Below are 16,508 nucleotides of genomic sequence, written 5' to 3'. Positions count from 1 at the left end.
AATGTTTCGATGAAGCTCAAATGAAGCACCCGCAACTAGAGGCAACCAGTGCCCCGGTACTCTAGACGACGGTCGATGCACTTGGTTTTGACGGATCCATAGCAACAGTAGACGTACACGCATACTTGGTGCATCACTGGTCTTGGCAATCTTGAAGAACTGAAAGGGCATCGAGGGACTTGCAAGGCTCTACCTCGGGAGGTCACCGGGGACCGCTCGAGCTGCTGGATGCTGGCGCATGGCCGAGCAGCGGCTGGAAGAAGTGGACGGCGTTGGCCTTGGCTGCAAAGGTGGTTGCATCCACGGGAGGCTGTCGAGGCGGAAGCAGGGGTGCGAGGAGGCAAAGCAGAGGACGGGGAGGCCGGAGGTGGTGGTCGCGGAGGTCGGGGTAGATGGAGAGGGGCTTGGCTCGGCGGGGACGAGCTCGCTCCAGTGAGGGTGTAGAAGTCCAAGGCACAGCTCCCGTCGATGTGGACGAGGCGAGGAGGAGCTGCTGCCGTTCGTCCCGGCGCTCGACAGAACGACGCAGGCGGGACTTGGCGGCGGGGCCTCGACAGCAGGGAGGCGCGGCCATGGCAGGGCCCGACGGATCCGGACAGGGGCGACGCTTGACGACGGAGGGCGATGCGAGGCAGAGGAGATCGAGGGCGTGAGGTGGCGGCGCTACGGGATCGAGTGAGAGGCTCTCGCTCCTCTCTGGCGGCGCGAGCGTGGGAAGGAGAGAGAGACCAGGGGATCGAGAGGAGGGGATCAGGGCTAGGGTTAGATAGGCGCTAGGGTTGGGCCTTGGCTGGATCTTGGGTCGGCCGGCCTGAGGCTGCAGCTGGGCTTGCTCCTCTCTCCCTCTTATTCTTATTTCCTTTAGCAGAAAACAAATTAGAGAGTAGAAAAAGAAAGAGAGGGTTAAGGAAAGAATTTGCGCACGGGGGTAATTTTCCCGGACTCGCAAAAATGCGCTGGTTCCAAGGAAATAGAAATGACCAAGATCAAACGATAAGAATTCAAACTCATTTGAATTTAATTCAAATGGGTTTGAACTAGGGCTTGATAAAAGGAATGTCCAAAAATGTCAAATTTTTGGTGGAGCTCCGGAATATGATGAAAGAATATATGGCAAGGTTGGAGACCAAGAATTAAGATAACAAAGGCATTGGGATATTTTGCAAGTGGGTTATGGTTAATTCCAAATAAATGGAATAAATCTATTATAGCTCCCTAATAATATTGAGAGGCTTTAATATGTTATAAAGAGAAAACACAAGTGAATTCCCTCTTTTTAAATAGAGCAACGATCTATGCAATTTATTTATGTGAGTTTTAGAAAGGGGTTGCATGATGACATGATGCAATGCACATGATGCAAGGATGAATGCAACGAACAAAACAAATCACACGACGAATCTCGGAATACAAGGAAGGCATCTGGAGCGTCGGTTTCGAGGCGTTACATCTTCAGAGGAAGAAACGACATTTTGTGTCCGAGGCTCCACGGCGACGGAGGCTTCCCCTGGTCTTCTTGGCCTCCTTTTCGGCCTTCTTCTTCGGCGCCTTATATGGCGCCGGGACCAGCATCTTCATCAGAAGTGGGCCGGCTGGTTCTTCTGGCAGAGAGGCCGGACAGTAGTTCCTCCCCACCTTCTTCGCCCAGCCCTAGGAAAATGATGGGAAATATGTTAAGTATTTTCCCGAGGATGTACAGATAAAACACATGAATTGTCAAACATTCAGTTACTTACCGAACTTGCGGGGCGGGACAGTTGGTACCCACGGTCCTCATTGGAGTCCGGCCACGGTTTTCTGGACTTAAAAAGCACCTTCCAGATGTCCTTATGCGTAGAGCCAAAGAGCTCTAGCCGGGTCGAACTCCAATAGATTGCAAGCCCGGTTTGAAATGGTAGAATCCACCGAACCAACATCACCTGGACTACACTGACGAGCTTGATGCTCTTGTCTTCCATGTCTTGGATGCGCGTCTAGAGCTCCGATAGCTCGTCAGACGAAGACCAGTTCAGGCCCTTCTTATGCCAGGACGTAAGTCGCAGGGGGGCACCAGATCTGAACTCTGGAACGGCAGTCCATTCCTCGCCACGCGGGTCGGTGATGTAAAACCACTGTTGCTGCCACTCCTTGACGGAATCATTGAAAGTCCCTGTCGGCCATGTGACATTGGGCATCTTTGTAACGCCCCGGATGCAACTTTCCTTAATCGCAACTCCAACTCTTGCCATTTCTGGCTATGTGTTATGTTATTTTCTCTGTGGTTTGATTTTGTCTTTGTTTTGCATTTTGTTCATGTCTTGCATTTCATCTCATAGCATCATGCGCATTGCATCTGCATGTTTTTCATAAAGCTTGCATCCGTCCGTAGTTGCCGTGTCTCTCCGTTGTTATCGTTGTCCATTCCAAGACCAACCACACCTTGCACACATTGGTATTATCCCCCTCTGCACAACCACCGACCCCCTCTTCCGTGCGTCCGAAAACTTCCCCGAACCCAACCCGGGCTGTCGTTACCGATGGATCCGGATCATCCCCTAACGTCTATAAAACATCTCCGTTTTCTTATTTGGACTCCCTAGCATATTTATTCTCGTCCATCGGATTTCGATCGGAAGATCTAAACTTCCCTCCTTTTCATATATATAGTCTACCCCTAGTCCATTTTGGACCTAACCCTATTTCCTAGGGATCCTCCCCAGCCGCCGCCATTGTTCTCCATCCCGTCACCCAGATCCGTCGCCACCCACCCCCTCTGTTTCTGTGCCTGACCAACCACAGCCATCTCCCTCCTCCCCTCGATCCATCCAATCCCGCAGCCACCTCCTCAATTCTCCTCTGCCTCGACCGGAACAAGGCTCCCCTGCTCATGGTGCCCGAGCACCCCAGCACCGCGGCTCCTCCGGCCCTGCAACAACCTCGTCGGCCCTTCTGCAGCTCGTCGCCGTCGGTGCTCTCAGCCACTTGGGCTGCACCCCGTCTTCCCTGTTGACCAGAACCAGGCTGCTTTCCCTGCCCTCCTCTCTCTTCGTCGCTCCCTCTCCATCTCTCTGCTCTCTCATGGTTTCTCTCTCCCTTTGCAGGTCGACGTCGCCGGCCATCTCCGCCGCCTTTGCCCGTTCCTGCCGGATCCCGCCGGCTGGGCCCCGTCCCCGGCCACCTGCGTCGCCCGCCAGGTTCCTCTGCTTCACCTCGCCAAGCCGTCGCCATTCCCTCTCCAGTGCCCCGTCCCCATTGGATTTGCTCGAGCCCGCTCCTTTTCTCCGCTCGCGGCACCAAGCCCGAGCCTCCCGCCGCCAAACGCCACCGTGGCCAGCCGCCGGAGCCCGACTGGACCATGCCGCAGCTCCTCTGCCTCCTTCCTTTCTCTCTTTCTTCTTCTTCACTGTCTTTTCTCTCTCCCTCCCCCACGCTATGCTATCTGTCTCTCAGGAAGCCCGCCATGGACAGCGTCTCTCCAGCGGTTCGCGTCGCCTAATTAGCTTCAGAGTTGACTCCCTCCGCCTCGATCCGGTCGCTGCCGTCATGCCAAGCTCCGCCGCCTTGCCTCGCCGTCCCCGCCGCCAAGTCCGGCCGTGGCCGTCGCCCCATGCATCCTCTGCTTCGAGCAGGAGGACGAGCGCGCCGCCCCTGCTGCGTTGACCCGCGCTTGTTTCTGCCTCGCTTGACCGCGCCTCCCCTTCTCGCTTGGTCCAGCTGCGCGCCTAGCAGCCCAGGAACCGGCCTCATCTTCACCAACTAGGCCTGGCCTATGGGTGAGCAGCCCCCCAGCGCCCCTATTGTTTTTTTCACCTACCGGGTCAGCCAGATTCGGCCCAGTGTAGTATTTTTTTTCAGATCTGCGATTTTAGCATTTATCCCAGGATTTTCAGAATTGCAGAAAAGCCCTTGCACCTCATGCATATAATAACTCATCAACCGTGCATCGGATTAAAATAATTTATATATGTAAAATGCTTAGAATCTCATCTAGTTTCATATTTGGCCACTTTCATCCATGTTTAAAATGCTTAAAATGCTGTTTGTTTAAATTTGCCCAAATGCCATGTTAAAATGATTTATTTCATAACTAAATAACCGTAGCTCAGTTTTAAATAAACTTTATATGTAAATGGGGTGGAAAAATGCCTAGATTAACATGGTGCACCTTATTTTGCTGTTTAACAACATTAAAATGGTGTTTAGGGAAGAACAGTATCAAACTCAAAATATGCATATGAGGATTTTCCGGAATTGTTGTTTGTTGTTTTCGGCCTCATTTAAACTTGCCTAGTTAGGTAGTTTTCATATGCTTCACCCCTTGCCATGTTTAATAACAATTAATATTGTTGTGTACCTAAACGAGATTAAACTAAATATGTCCATGTGGTGTTTTGTCAATATGCAACTCGTTGCATATTGAGCTCCACTTAATTTGTAGTATTGTTTGTTGCACTTTGCCATGACATGCCTCTTTAAACCGGACATGCATCATACTTGGTTGTGCATCGTGCCATGTCTATGTGATGGTTGTTTACCATGTTGTTTGCTTCTTTCCGGTATTGCTTCTTCTTGATAGTTCCGGTAACATTGCGATTGTGAGGATTTGTTCGACTACGCCCGTTCATCTTCTTCATGGACTCGTTCTTCTTCCTAGCGGGATTTCAGGCAAGATGACCGCTACCCTGGATCTCACTACTATCATTGCTATGCTAGTTGCTTCGTTCTATCGCTTTGCTGCGCTACCTATCACTTGTTCCTCAAGCCTCCCAAATTGCCATGTCAGCCCCTAACCTTTTTCACCCTTCCTAGCAAACCGTTGCTTGGCTATGTTACCGCTCTGCTCAGCCCCTCTTATAGCGTTGTTAGTTGCTGGTGAAATTGAAGATTGCCCCATGATGGACAGGATTATGTTGGCATATCACAATATCTCTTATTTAATTAATGCATCTATATACTTGGTAAAGGGTGGAAGGCTCGGCCTTATGCCTGGTGTTTTGTTCCACTCTTGCCGCCCTAGTTTCCGTCATACCGGTGTTATGTTCTCGGATTTTGCGTTCCTTACGCAGTTGGGTGATTTATGGGACCCCCTTGACAGTTCGCTTTGGATAAAACTCCTCCAGCAAGGCCCAACCTTGGTTTTACCATTTGCCTCACCACCACCTATACCTTTCCCTTGGGTCGGCCAACCTGAGGGTCATCTTTATTTTAGCCCCCCGGGCCAATGCTTGTCTAAGTGTTGGTCCAAACCGAGCGATGTCCGACGCCCCCTGGGCAATCAGGGTCTATGCCAACCCGACGTCTTGCTCATCCGGTGTGCCCTGAGAACGAGATATGTGCAGCTCCTATCGGGATTTGTCGGCACAGTGGGCGGTCTTGCTGGTCTTGTTTTACCATTGTTGAAATGTCTTGTAAACCGGGATTCTGAGTGTGATCGGGTCTTCCTGGGAGAAGGAATATCCTTCGTTGATCGCGAGAGCTTATCATGGGCTAAGTTGGGACACCCCTGCAGGGTTTAAACTTTCGAAACCCGTGCCCGCGGTTATGGGCAGATGGGAATTTGTTAATGTCCGATTGTAGATAACTTGACACCAGATCCGAATTAAAACGCATCAACTGCGTGTGTAGCCGTGATGGTCTCTTTTCGGCGGAGTTCGGAAAGTGAACACGGTTTTGGGTTATGTTTGACGTAACTAGGAGTTCAGGATCACTTCTTGATCATTGCTAGCTTCACGACCGTTCTGCTGGCTCTCTTCTCGCTCTTATTTGCGTATGTTAGCCACCATACTTGCTTAGTCGCTGCTGCAGCCTCACCACTTTACCCTTTCCTTCCCTTTTAAGCTTTGCTAGTCTTAATACCCATGGTAATGGGATTGCTAAGTACTCATGGCTCACAGATTACTACAACAACAGTTGCAGGTACAGGTTATGCGATGATCTTGACGTGAGAGCGATGGTTACTTGTTTTGGAGTTCTTCTTCCGCTTCTTCTTCGATCAGGGGATAGGTTCCAGGTCGGCAGCCTGGGCAAGCAGGGTGGATGTCGTGTGAGCTTCTGTTTGTGTTTCATTCGTAGTCGAATGTTGATATTGTGTATGATATATTGTTGTATTCATGTGGCATTGTTTGCCTTTTGTATGTATCCCCATCTATTATGTAATGTTGATGTAATGATATCCACCTTGCAAAAGCGTTTCAATATGTGGTTCTATCCTTGGTGGGACCTTCGAGTCTCTTTAGGATAGTATCGCATATTGGGCGTGACAAGTTGGTATCAGAGCCTCGACTGACCATAGGAGCCCCCTTGATTGTTGGCCGTTGTTGAATCTAGAAGAAAACTATTTTGAGTCTTAGGATTATATATATCGGAGAGTAGGATTCTTTTTACTCCTCAGTCCCTTCGTCGCTCTGGTGAGGTCTCCTGACATAGATGTTTTGACTTTCCTCTCCTCAAATTTCACTAATTTTTTTTAGGATCACGCGGGTATCTTGGAATCGTTCTGATGGTTTTGTGATGAGAACATTGTTCTTGGTTCCTTCTGTCTTTTATGTGGCAGTGACCCGGGGAGTTGAGCTCCGAGGTGTTGTCGCCATAATTTTATCGTTGCAGTTCTGGAATACCTGAGTTTTGCCGACATCGAAAATCTCTTTTATGCAGTTGTTGGTGAGATAACCTCGATGCCACCCAGTACTGGGGCGGGAGTTCGGGAGTATTGCCATAGCTCGTATAACAGATGCTTTTCGAAGGTTGAGGTACACGATTTCCGGAGTTTTCTTGGTTACGTGTCGGATGGATACAGCTGGATGTAGGGATTGTTAGTTTGGGTGAGATATATTGCTTCCCCTGTATCCCCAACACCAGATTGCATAACCAGAAAGTTTCGGAAGTTTATAGGTGGGAATTCAAGTAGCTCCTAGAAGATCTTTCCGATAGATGCATGATATGGGATTGGGTAAATCTCTATCATATGTATTTGTTCCAGCTTATTTCTGCAAGCCAATCCTTTGTTTTGTTTTATTTGTGGTATTCGAGTTGCTTCAAAGTCAAGTGTTGATTCCATACCTTTCAAGCGGTGTTCTCATGTTTCTATGGGAGTACTAATCCTTCTTGATCACTGAGGTTGTCATGTCAACTCTTTTCCAACCGGCGTGCTTCTCTTCAAGTGGATCCGATCATTTTCAACATCCGCAAGATCAATTCTAAGTTTTCTTCAATGGTTTCCATTAGTGGCCGGTTGTCACCTCATAATTTTGAGATGTGTTCCACAAGCCCACAACAAGCCTGCTCCTTTCATTGTTGATAATCCAACAACTCCGTTCTAGCATTTCTTGTAAGTGTGCTCTTTGAAGATCTTGTTTCCCTCCGTTCATTCCATTCCATTCTTTAATTCCTTCCGGAAGCAGTGTGTTGTTGATTTCATCAAGTATCATCCCATCTTCTCAAGTTCATGTTCTATTCCTTCCATGTTCAACCGAATTGCTGCCCGAATTCTTCCTCTCTCATCTTGTTTTAACCGGAGTGGTTTCGAATTCTATCTTGTCCATTAAACTCTTGATTCATGTCTTTGCAACCTTCAAGTTCTTGTAATGTTCCTTGTTCCTCTTGTCCAACGGACTGTTTGTAATCGTGGTCATCTTTGTTGTTTTGTTTCTTTCAATTTGTTCAACCTCTCAAGGTTCGTGGTTTCACTCGTTTGTCGAAGAAGCAACTTAGTTTTATCTCTTCTCTTCCTCTTCCTTTTCTCTCCGGTGCCATCCTAGATCTCGGGACGAGATCCTCTCGTAGTGGTGGAGTGTTGTAACGCCCCGGATGCAACTTTCCATAATCTTAACTCCAACTTTGCCATTTCCGGCCATGTGTTATGTTATTTTCTCTGTGGTTGGGTTTTGTCTTTGTTTTGCATTTTTTTCATGTCTTGCATTTCATCTCGTAGCATCATGCGCATTGCATCTCCATGTTTTCATAAAGCTTGCATCCGTCCGTAGTTGCCATGTCTCTCCGTTGTTATCATTGTCCATTCCAAGACCAACCACACCTTGCACACATTGGTATTATCCCCCTCTGCACAACCACCGACCCCCTCTTCCGTGCATCCGAAAACATCCCCGAACCCAAACCCGGGCTGTCGTTACCGATGGATCCGGATCATCCCCTAACGTCTATAAAACATCTCCGTTTTCTTATTTGGACTCCCTAGCATATTTATTCTCGTCCATCGGATTTCGATCGGAAGATCTAAACTTCCCTCCTTTTCATATATATAGTCTACCCCTAGTCCATTTTGGACCTAACACTATTTCCTAGGGATCCTCCCCAGTCGCCGCCACTGTTCTCCATCCCATCACCTAGATCCGTCGCCACCCACCCCCTCTGTTTCTGTGCCTGACCAACCACAGCCATCTCCCTCCTCCCCTCGATCCATCCAATCCCGCAACCACCTCCTCGCTTCTCCTCTGCCTCGACCGGAGCAAGGCTCCCCTGCTCATGGTGCCCGAGCATCCCAGCGCCGCAGCTCCTCCAGCCCTACAACAACCTCGTCGGCCCTTCTGCAGCTCGTCGCCGCCGACGCTCTCAGCCACCTGGGCTGCACCCCGTCTTCCCCGTTGACCAGAACCAGGCAGCCTTCCCTGCCCCCCTCTCTCTTCGTCGCTCCCTCTCCGTCTCTCTGCTCTCTCATGGTTTCTCTCTCCCTTCGCAGGTCGACGTCGCCAGCCATCTCCGCCGCCTTTGCCCGTTCCTGCCGGATCCCGCCGGCTGGGCCCCGTCCCCGGCCACCTGCGTCGCCCGCCAGGTTCCTCTGCTTCACCTCGCCAAGTCGTCGCCATTCCCTCTCCGGTGCCCCGTCCCCATCGGATTTGCTCGAGCCCGCTCCATTTCTCCGCTCGTGGCACCAAGCCCGAGCCTCCCGTCGCCAAACGCCACCGTGGCCAGCCGCCGGAGCCCGACTGGACCATACCGCAGCTCCTCTGCCTCCTTCCTTTCTCTCTTTCTTCTTCTTCACTATCGTTTCTCTCTCCCTCCCTCATGCTACGCTCTCTGTCTCTCAGGAAGCCTGCCATGGACAGTGTCTCTCCAGCGATTCACGTCGCCTACTTCGCTCCGGAGCTGACTCCCTCCGCCTCGATCCGGTCGCTGCCGTCGCGCCAAGCTCCGCCGCCTTGCCTCGCTGTCCCCGCCGCCAAGTCCGGCCGTGGCCGTCGCCCCATGCATCCTCTGCTTCGAGCTGGAGGACGAGCTCGCCGCCCCTGCTGCGTTGACCCGCGCCTGTTTCTGCCTCGCTTGACCGCGCCTCCCGTTCTCGCTCGGTCCAGCTGCGCGCCTAGCAGCCCAGGAACCGGCGGCATCTTCACCGACTGGGCCTAGCCCATGGGTGAGCAGCCCCCCAGTGCCCCTATTGTTTTTTTCACCTACCGGGTCAGCCAGATTCGGCCTAGTGTAGTATTTTTTTGAGATCTGCGATTTTAGCATTTATCCCAGGATTTTCAGAATTGCAAAAAAGCCCTTGCACCTCATGCATATAATAACTCATCAACCGTGCATCGGATTAAAATAATTTATATATGTAAAATGCTTAGAATTTAATCTTGTTTCATATTTGGCCACTTTCATCCATGTTTAAAATGCTTAAAATGTTGTTTGTTTAAATTTGCCCAAATGCCATGTTAAAATGATTTATTTCATAACTAAATAACCGTAGCTCGGTTTTAAATAAACTTTATATGTAAATGGGGTGGAAAAATGCCTAGATTAACATGGTGCCCTTTATTTTGCTGTTTAACAACATTAAAATGGTGTTTAGGGCAGAACAGTATCAAACTCAAAATATGCATATGAGGATTTTCCGGAATTGTTGTTTGTTGTTTCCGGCCTCATTTAAACTTGCCTTGTTAGGTAGTTTTCATATGCTTCACCCCTTGCCATGTTTAATAACATTTAATATTGTTGTGTACTTAAACGAGATTAAACTAAATATGTCCATGTTGTGTTTTGTCAATATGCAACTCGTTGCATATTGAGCTCCACTTAATTTGTAGTATTGTTTGTTGCACTTTGCCATGACATGCCTCTTTAAACCAGACATGCATCATACTAGGTTGTGCATCTTGCCATGTCTATGTGATGGTTGTTTACCATGTTGTTTGCTTCTTTCCGGTATTGCTTCTTCTTGATAGTTCCGGTAGCGTTGCGATTGTGAGGATTTGTTCGACTACACCCGTTCATCTTCTTCATGGACTCGTTCTTCTTCCTAGTGGGATTTTAGGCAAGATGACCGCTACCCTGGATCTCACTACTCTCATTGCTATGCTAGTTGCTTCGTTCTATCGCTTTGCTGCGCTACCTATCACTTGTTCCTCAAGCCTCCCAAATTGCCATGTCAGCCCCTAACCTTTTTCACCCTTCCTAGCAAACCGTTGCTTGGCTATGTTACCGCTCTGCTCATCCCCTCTTATAGCGTTGTTAGTTGCAGGTGAACTTGAAGATTGCCCCATGATGGAGATGATTATGTTGGGATATCACAATATCTCTTATTTAATTAATGCATCTATATACTTGGTAAAGGGTGGAAGGCTCGGCCTTATGCCTGGTGTTTTGTTCCACTCTTGCCGCCCTAGTTTCCGTCATACCGGTGTTATGTTCCCGGATTTTGCGTTCCTTACGCGGTTGGGTGATTTATGGGACCCCCTTGACAGTTCTCTTTGGATAAAACTCCTCCAGCAAGGCCCAACCTTGGTTTTACCATTTGCCTCACCACCACCTATACCTTTCCCTTGGGTTGGCCAACCCGAGGGTCATCTTTATTTTAGCCCCCCCGGGCCAATGCTTGTCTAAGTGTTGGTCCAAACCAAGCGATGTCCGGCGCCCCCTGGGCAATCAGGGTCTATGCCAACCCGACGTCTTGCTCATCCGGTGTGCCCTGAGAACGAGATATGTGCAGCTCCTATCGGGATTTGTCGGCACAGCGGACGGTCTTGCTGGTCTTGTTTTACCATTGTCGAAATGTCTTATAAACCGGGATTCCGAGTCTGACCGGGTCTTCCTGGGAGAAGGAATATCCTTCGTTGATCGCGAGAGCTTATCATGGGCTAAGTTGGGACACCCCTGCAGGGTTTAAACTTTCGAAAGCCGTGCCCGCGGTTATGGGCAGATGGGAATTTGTTAATGTCCGGTTGTAGATAACTTGACACTAGATCCGAATTAAAACGCATCAACCGCGTGTGTAGCCGTGATGGTCTCTTTTCGGCGGAGTCCGGAAAGTGAACATGGTTTTGGGTTATGTTTGACGTAAGTAGGAGTTCAGGATCACTTCTTGATCATTGCTAGCTTCACGACCGTTCTGCTTGCTCTCTTCTCGCTCTTATTTGCGTATGTTAGCCACCATACTTGCTTAGTCCCTGCTGCAGCCTCACCACTTTACCCTTTCCTTCCCCTTAAGCTTTGCTAGTCTTGATACCCATGGTAATGCGATTGCTAAGTCCTCGTGGCTCACATATTACTACAACAACAGTTTCAGGTACAGGTTATGCGATGATCTTGACGTGAGAGTGATGGTTACTTGTTTTGGAGTTCTTCTTCCGCTTCTTCTTCGATCAGGGGATAGGTTCTAGGTCGGCAGCCTGGGCTAGTAGGGTGGATGGCGTGTGAGCTTCTGTTTGTGTTTCATCCGTAGTCGGATGTTAATATTGTGTATGATATATTGTTGTATTCATGTGGCATTGTTTACCTTTTGTATGTATCCCCATCTATTATGTAATTTTGATGTAATGATATCCAGCTTGCAAAAGCGTTTCAATATGCGGTTCTATCCTTGGTGGGACCTTCGAGTCTCTTTATGCTAGTATCGCATATTGGGCGTGACAATCTTGCTCACCATGGCGCCTCCACATTCGGTATGCTCGCCGCTCACTACCTTGGGCTTCACATTAAAAACCTTTAGCCATAAGCCGAAGTGCGGCGGGGCGCGGAGAAAGGCCTCGCACACGACTGTGAATGTTGAGATGCTGAGGAAGGAATTTGGGGATAGATCATGGAAATCAATCATGTAGTAATACATGATGCCGCGAACGAACGGATGAAGGGGAAACCCTAGCCCGCGGACAAAATGAGGGAGGCATACCACACTCTCGTGGGGTTCCGGAGTGGGGATGATCTGTCCCGCCATCAAAATACGGTGGCCAATTCTCTTGGCCAGATACCCGCCCCCCCAAAGCTTTTTGATATCCTTCTCCCGAATGGTAGAGGCCATCCACTTGCCTCCTGCGCCAGATCCGAACATCTTCGGGAAGACTTTTTGGGCGGAGAAGAGGAGCGCTTGGGCACTTGGGCTCGAGCGGAAAGGAATGGATGAGTAGAGGAGGGCGTGGGTGAAAAAGGGAGTTCTTATGCCCTTATAAAGGCAGCAGAGATCCTGCGCCTCCCCACTTGCCCGCTAAAAACGCTTATTCCCCCAAGCGCCACGTTTGATGGCACGGTTGGGTTACCCACACCCGTATTGATGAAAATCCCGCAATGAGGGGACATGATCTCTGTTTCGACAAGACGTGCTGATAAAACTGCCTCGCGTTATGTGCGTCGGCAGGTTATGAAAATGGTTCGAATAATGACCGGGCTGTGACGTGACGTCATGCTATGAAAAGTTGTCAGCAGATTAGATTTCTGGAATATTGTGCTCTCTATGGTGGTATGTGGAATTTGTTTTGCAGAGCCGGACACGATTCTCATGTTCAAAATCTTCTATGGAGTATTCGGAGAAGGAACCCGCCTTGCAATGCCGAAGACTATCTGCACGCCGGACTCATCGTCATTGAAGCCTGGTTCAGGGGCTACTGAGGGAGTCCTAGATTAGGGGGTCCTTGGACAGCCGGACTATATGCTTTGGCCGGATTGTTGGAGTATGAATATACAAGATTGAAGACTTCGTCCTGTGTCCGGATGGGACTCTCCATTGCGTGGAAGGCAACCTTGGAAATTCGTGTAGATATCCTTCTCTATAACCGACTCTGTGTAACCCTAGCCCCCTCTGGTGTCTATATAAACCGGAGGGTTTAGTCCGTAGGAGGACAACAATCATAATCATAGGCTAGCTTCTAGGGTTTAGCCTCTATGATCTCGTGGTAGATCAACTCTTGTAATACTCATATCATCAAGATCAATCAAGCATGAAGTAGGGTATTACCTCCATCGAGAGGGCCCGAACCTGGGTAAAACATCGTGTCCCCTGCCTCCTGTTACCATTAGCCTTAGACACACAGTTCGGGACCCCCTACCTGAGATCCTCCGGTTTTGACACCGACAGGGGGGAAGAAGAGAAAGGCCCTCCCGCAGGGGGAGGCCGAGGCGTCCAAGAAGGGAAAGACCTTCCTTCCGGACCTCTCCACCACGACCACCTACAGCGGCGAGGACTGGTTGCCCAGGGACAAGCCCTTGGCTAAGTCGTAAGTATTTGGACACTATAATACTTCTAGTATGTTTTTCTTTATTGCTTCTTATCATGCCGAATACGCATATGTAGTCCGGCCAAACCCACATCGAGGTATCCTCTTCGGAGGGGTATCTGGGCCCGTCGGCGATGAACATCGATTCACTCCCGACAGCCTCCTCCCCCAGGCCCGCGGACGACACTGAGGTGTTCTCTCAGAGGATACTGGACCAGGGGGAGACAGTTCTGGAGATGCCCCCGAGCGAAATCCCAATCACCGGGCACAAGGGGGGAAGACCCCCATGGACTCCGATAACGGGGGCCGCAGCAAGTTTGGCCCCCAGCCGAATACGGCTCCGGAAACCCAAGAGGTTCCAAATTCAGGCAGGCAGCCTCTCTCTAAGAGGGGCGAGCCACCTGTACCGATGACCTCTATCCATCCAGAGGCATCGGACAACTTGCTGGAAGCGCTTCGCGGCGCTTCCATTGATGAAGAACACCATACTCTTATGAGTGCGGTGATTGAGAAGGTCCGGTCCGCCAAAAGAGGATTGACCAAAGCCTGCACGAGCCTTCTAACAGGCTTTGAGGTAAGTAACAAAATTGTAAGTAAATATCACCATATAGACAGTAGCCCCTGATGCTCTGTTTGGTGTTCGCAAAGAAAGGCCGAACAGAGGATCAAATAATATCTGCAGGACTCTAACAGAAGATGTCTATGTGAATAAGCAGGCATCGCTGCTGGCCGCTGCCGCTCGAACTGCGGATGTCTACGAACTGAAGAGGGACCTGGAGCGGACGGAGGGAGAGCTCAGCCTCGTGAAGAGGCAGCTCGAGGAAAACAAAGGTACACAATACCCCGTCTGTATATTTTAAAAAGGAAAAATGGTTTCTGCTAATGAAAGCGTCATGAACTTTACTAGGGGCCACAACCGAAGTGGTGGCCCTTAAGACGGTGCTGATCGAGGCTGAAGACAAAGAGGCCAAAGAGCGTGCCGAGCGCGAGAATCAAGAGGCCCGGGTCAACGAGGTCTAGCAAGAGCTCCAGGATTTCGTCCAAAAATACAAGTCCTTGGAGTGTGACTCTAAGACGCAAGAGTCCAAGCTTTCTAAGGCCCTCCAGAGTGCGCGAGATGCCAAAGCCGAAGCCCAAAAGGCCCGCCAAGAGATTTAGGCGGCCAAGAAGATTGCGGCGGGTAAGTCATTCATTATGCAAAGCAAGCATGTGAAGGAGACTTTCCTTTTACTTACCCGAATTTGGAGCTCTCCAGGAGCGTTCGCAGATCTATCGTGCAGCATATCTGATGCCGCAGAGTTCTACCGAGCCAAAGAAGGGAGCTTGACGAAGAAGTTGTTCTGGTCTCAGTATATTGGTACCGAACATCCGGTACCTTTGAGTGACCAGCTGAAGCAACTGGTCGAACTGCATAAGGCAGCCAAACTAGCCATGAAGGATCTCATAGTCCGGTTGTGGCCTGCCAAGCCTCTGCCCAGCAGCCACTTCGGCCTCGTAAAGCGGCTTGTGAGTGCCTGCCTGCGGCATGAAGTCATAAAGCAGTCAGGTTGCATTGAAGGTGCGCGAATGGCCTTTGCCTGTGCAAAAGTGCACCGGGCGAAGATGGATGCCGAGAAGCTGATGACCGAAGGGCCGTCGAAGGGCAAGGAGCATCGCCACCCTGAAAAGTATTATGATAGTGTCCTGAAGGGCTCCCACCTTGTGGCCGAGCAATGTGCTAAGGATGTAATCTTTGAGTAGATGCACTCATTTTATCCTATAATATGAAACAAGTTCATTTGCGCAATATAACGCTTGCTGATTTAGAATTTTATCTTATGTGCGATCGTTTATAAAATCTGAGAGTTGGCCAGTCGTCGACTTCTACCCCATGTAACTAGTACAGGGGTGTTCGGGATAAATCTAAACACTCTTTATCCAAATTTTTGGTTGTTGAAGGAGGTGTTTAGCACAATGAACAAGGCAATCGGACTATACAGCTTTATCACTCTCACTTAGCCATAGAAGTTCTATAATTTTAAATTTTGGCATAGCCCCTGGTATTCGGAAGGCCGAACTTGGGGCGCTATACACGCCTAAATCGTACAAAGACCGATTCCTCGCCCGAAGCGGAAAAAATCTTTAAGGATTTGAAACCTCTCGAACAGCGACCAACTCTCGCCGCATCATGACAGTCAATTTTCGGCTTTCTCTACTGAGGTGCTCCTCCGGAAGAACTGGGACAGAATCGCAGTAGTTCTCCCTGTGCCACCTTAGCCGATATAGCGGAACGTAAGATAGCGAAACATGGGAGCCGGGTAACCCAACTATTGACCCAAGACATGATTCGGAGCTGATGCATATAATGCTATAAGTTCGTTGTGCCGCACTGTCAAAAGTGTTCAGACTTTTCTTGTTGTGTTATGGGGTACACTGAAGCCCCTGGCGAACTAAACACACCAAAATGTACGGGTGCAATTTGTAATAGTCAAGGCAAAGAGAAAAAGAAATGTAATAATAAGCTAACGTTGTACACTATTTTCCATTGTTTATTTAAATGATACGTCAAGGCGTATGTATACAAGTAGTGCGATAAGCAAAATAGGACTATTTGAAATGTCCTAACCAAGAGCGAGCTGCGTGTGGGTATGTAAAATAGGTATAGCGATAATTATCAGAGACCACATGGGGATTCCCTTGTATGTCAAAGCTTCTTGCCTCCTTGGTGTTTCCGTCCCGTGATGGGTCCGATAGTCAGGTTATCGGAAGAGCATCAAGAAGATAGGGACCTGAAAGAAAAGGTTGAAGGTGTATGGGTTTTGGGGCAGTTGAGCCGCATTGTGGACCGCATTGTAGCCGTGCCTCCGCCTATGCCCATGGTATTTTAAGTGCGTAATTATGTACGCACATCACAAATTTCACCGCTTGACTGGGACTAGGACGTAGGCCGAATTGCTAGGTAAGCTCTGGACGTGCCGGACGATCCTGTTGCAGAGTACTTCGGACTCGCTTGGCAGTGTCCGGGGGCTTTATTTGCCGAATTGGAGGTCTGCCTAAGAAGCTGCTCTGTACTTCTGCTGCGAGGGTCGCAGTGTGCTCCTCCATACGGAGGGAGCGCTC

The sequence above is a fragment of the Triticum aestivum genome, chromosome 4B (genome assembly GCF_018294505.1).
Source record: "Triticum aestivum cultivar Chinese Spring chromosome 4B, IWGSC CS RefSeq v2.1, whole genome shotgun sequence".
Taxonomy (NCBI): Eukaryota; Viridiplantae; Streptophyta; class Magnoliopsida; order Poales; family Poaceae; genus Triticum; species Triticum aestivum.
The sequence above is the reverse complement of the archived record's forward strand: the minus strand, read 5'-3'. Positions refer to the sequence as shown.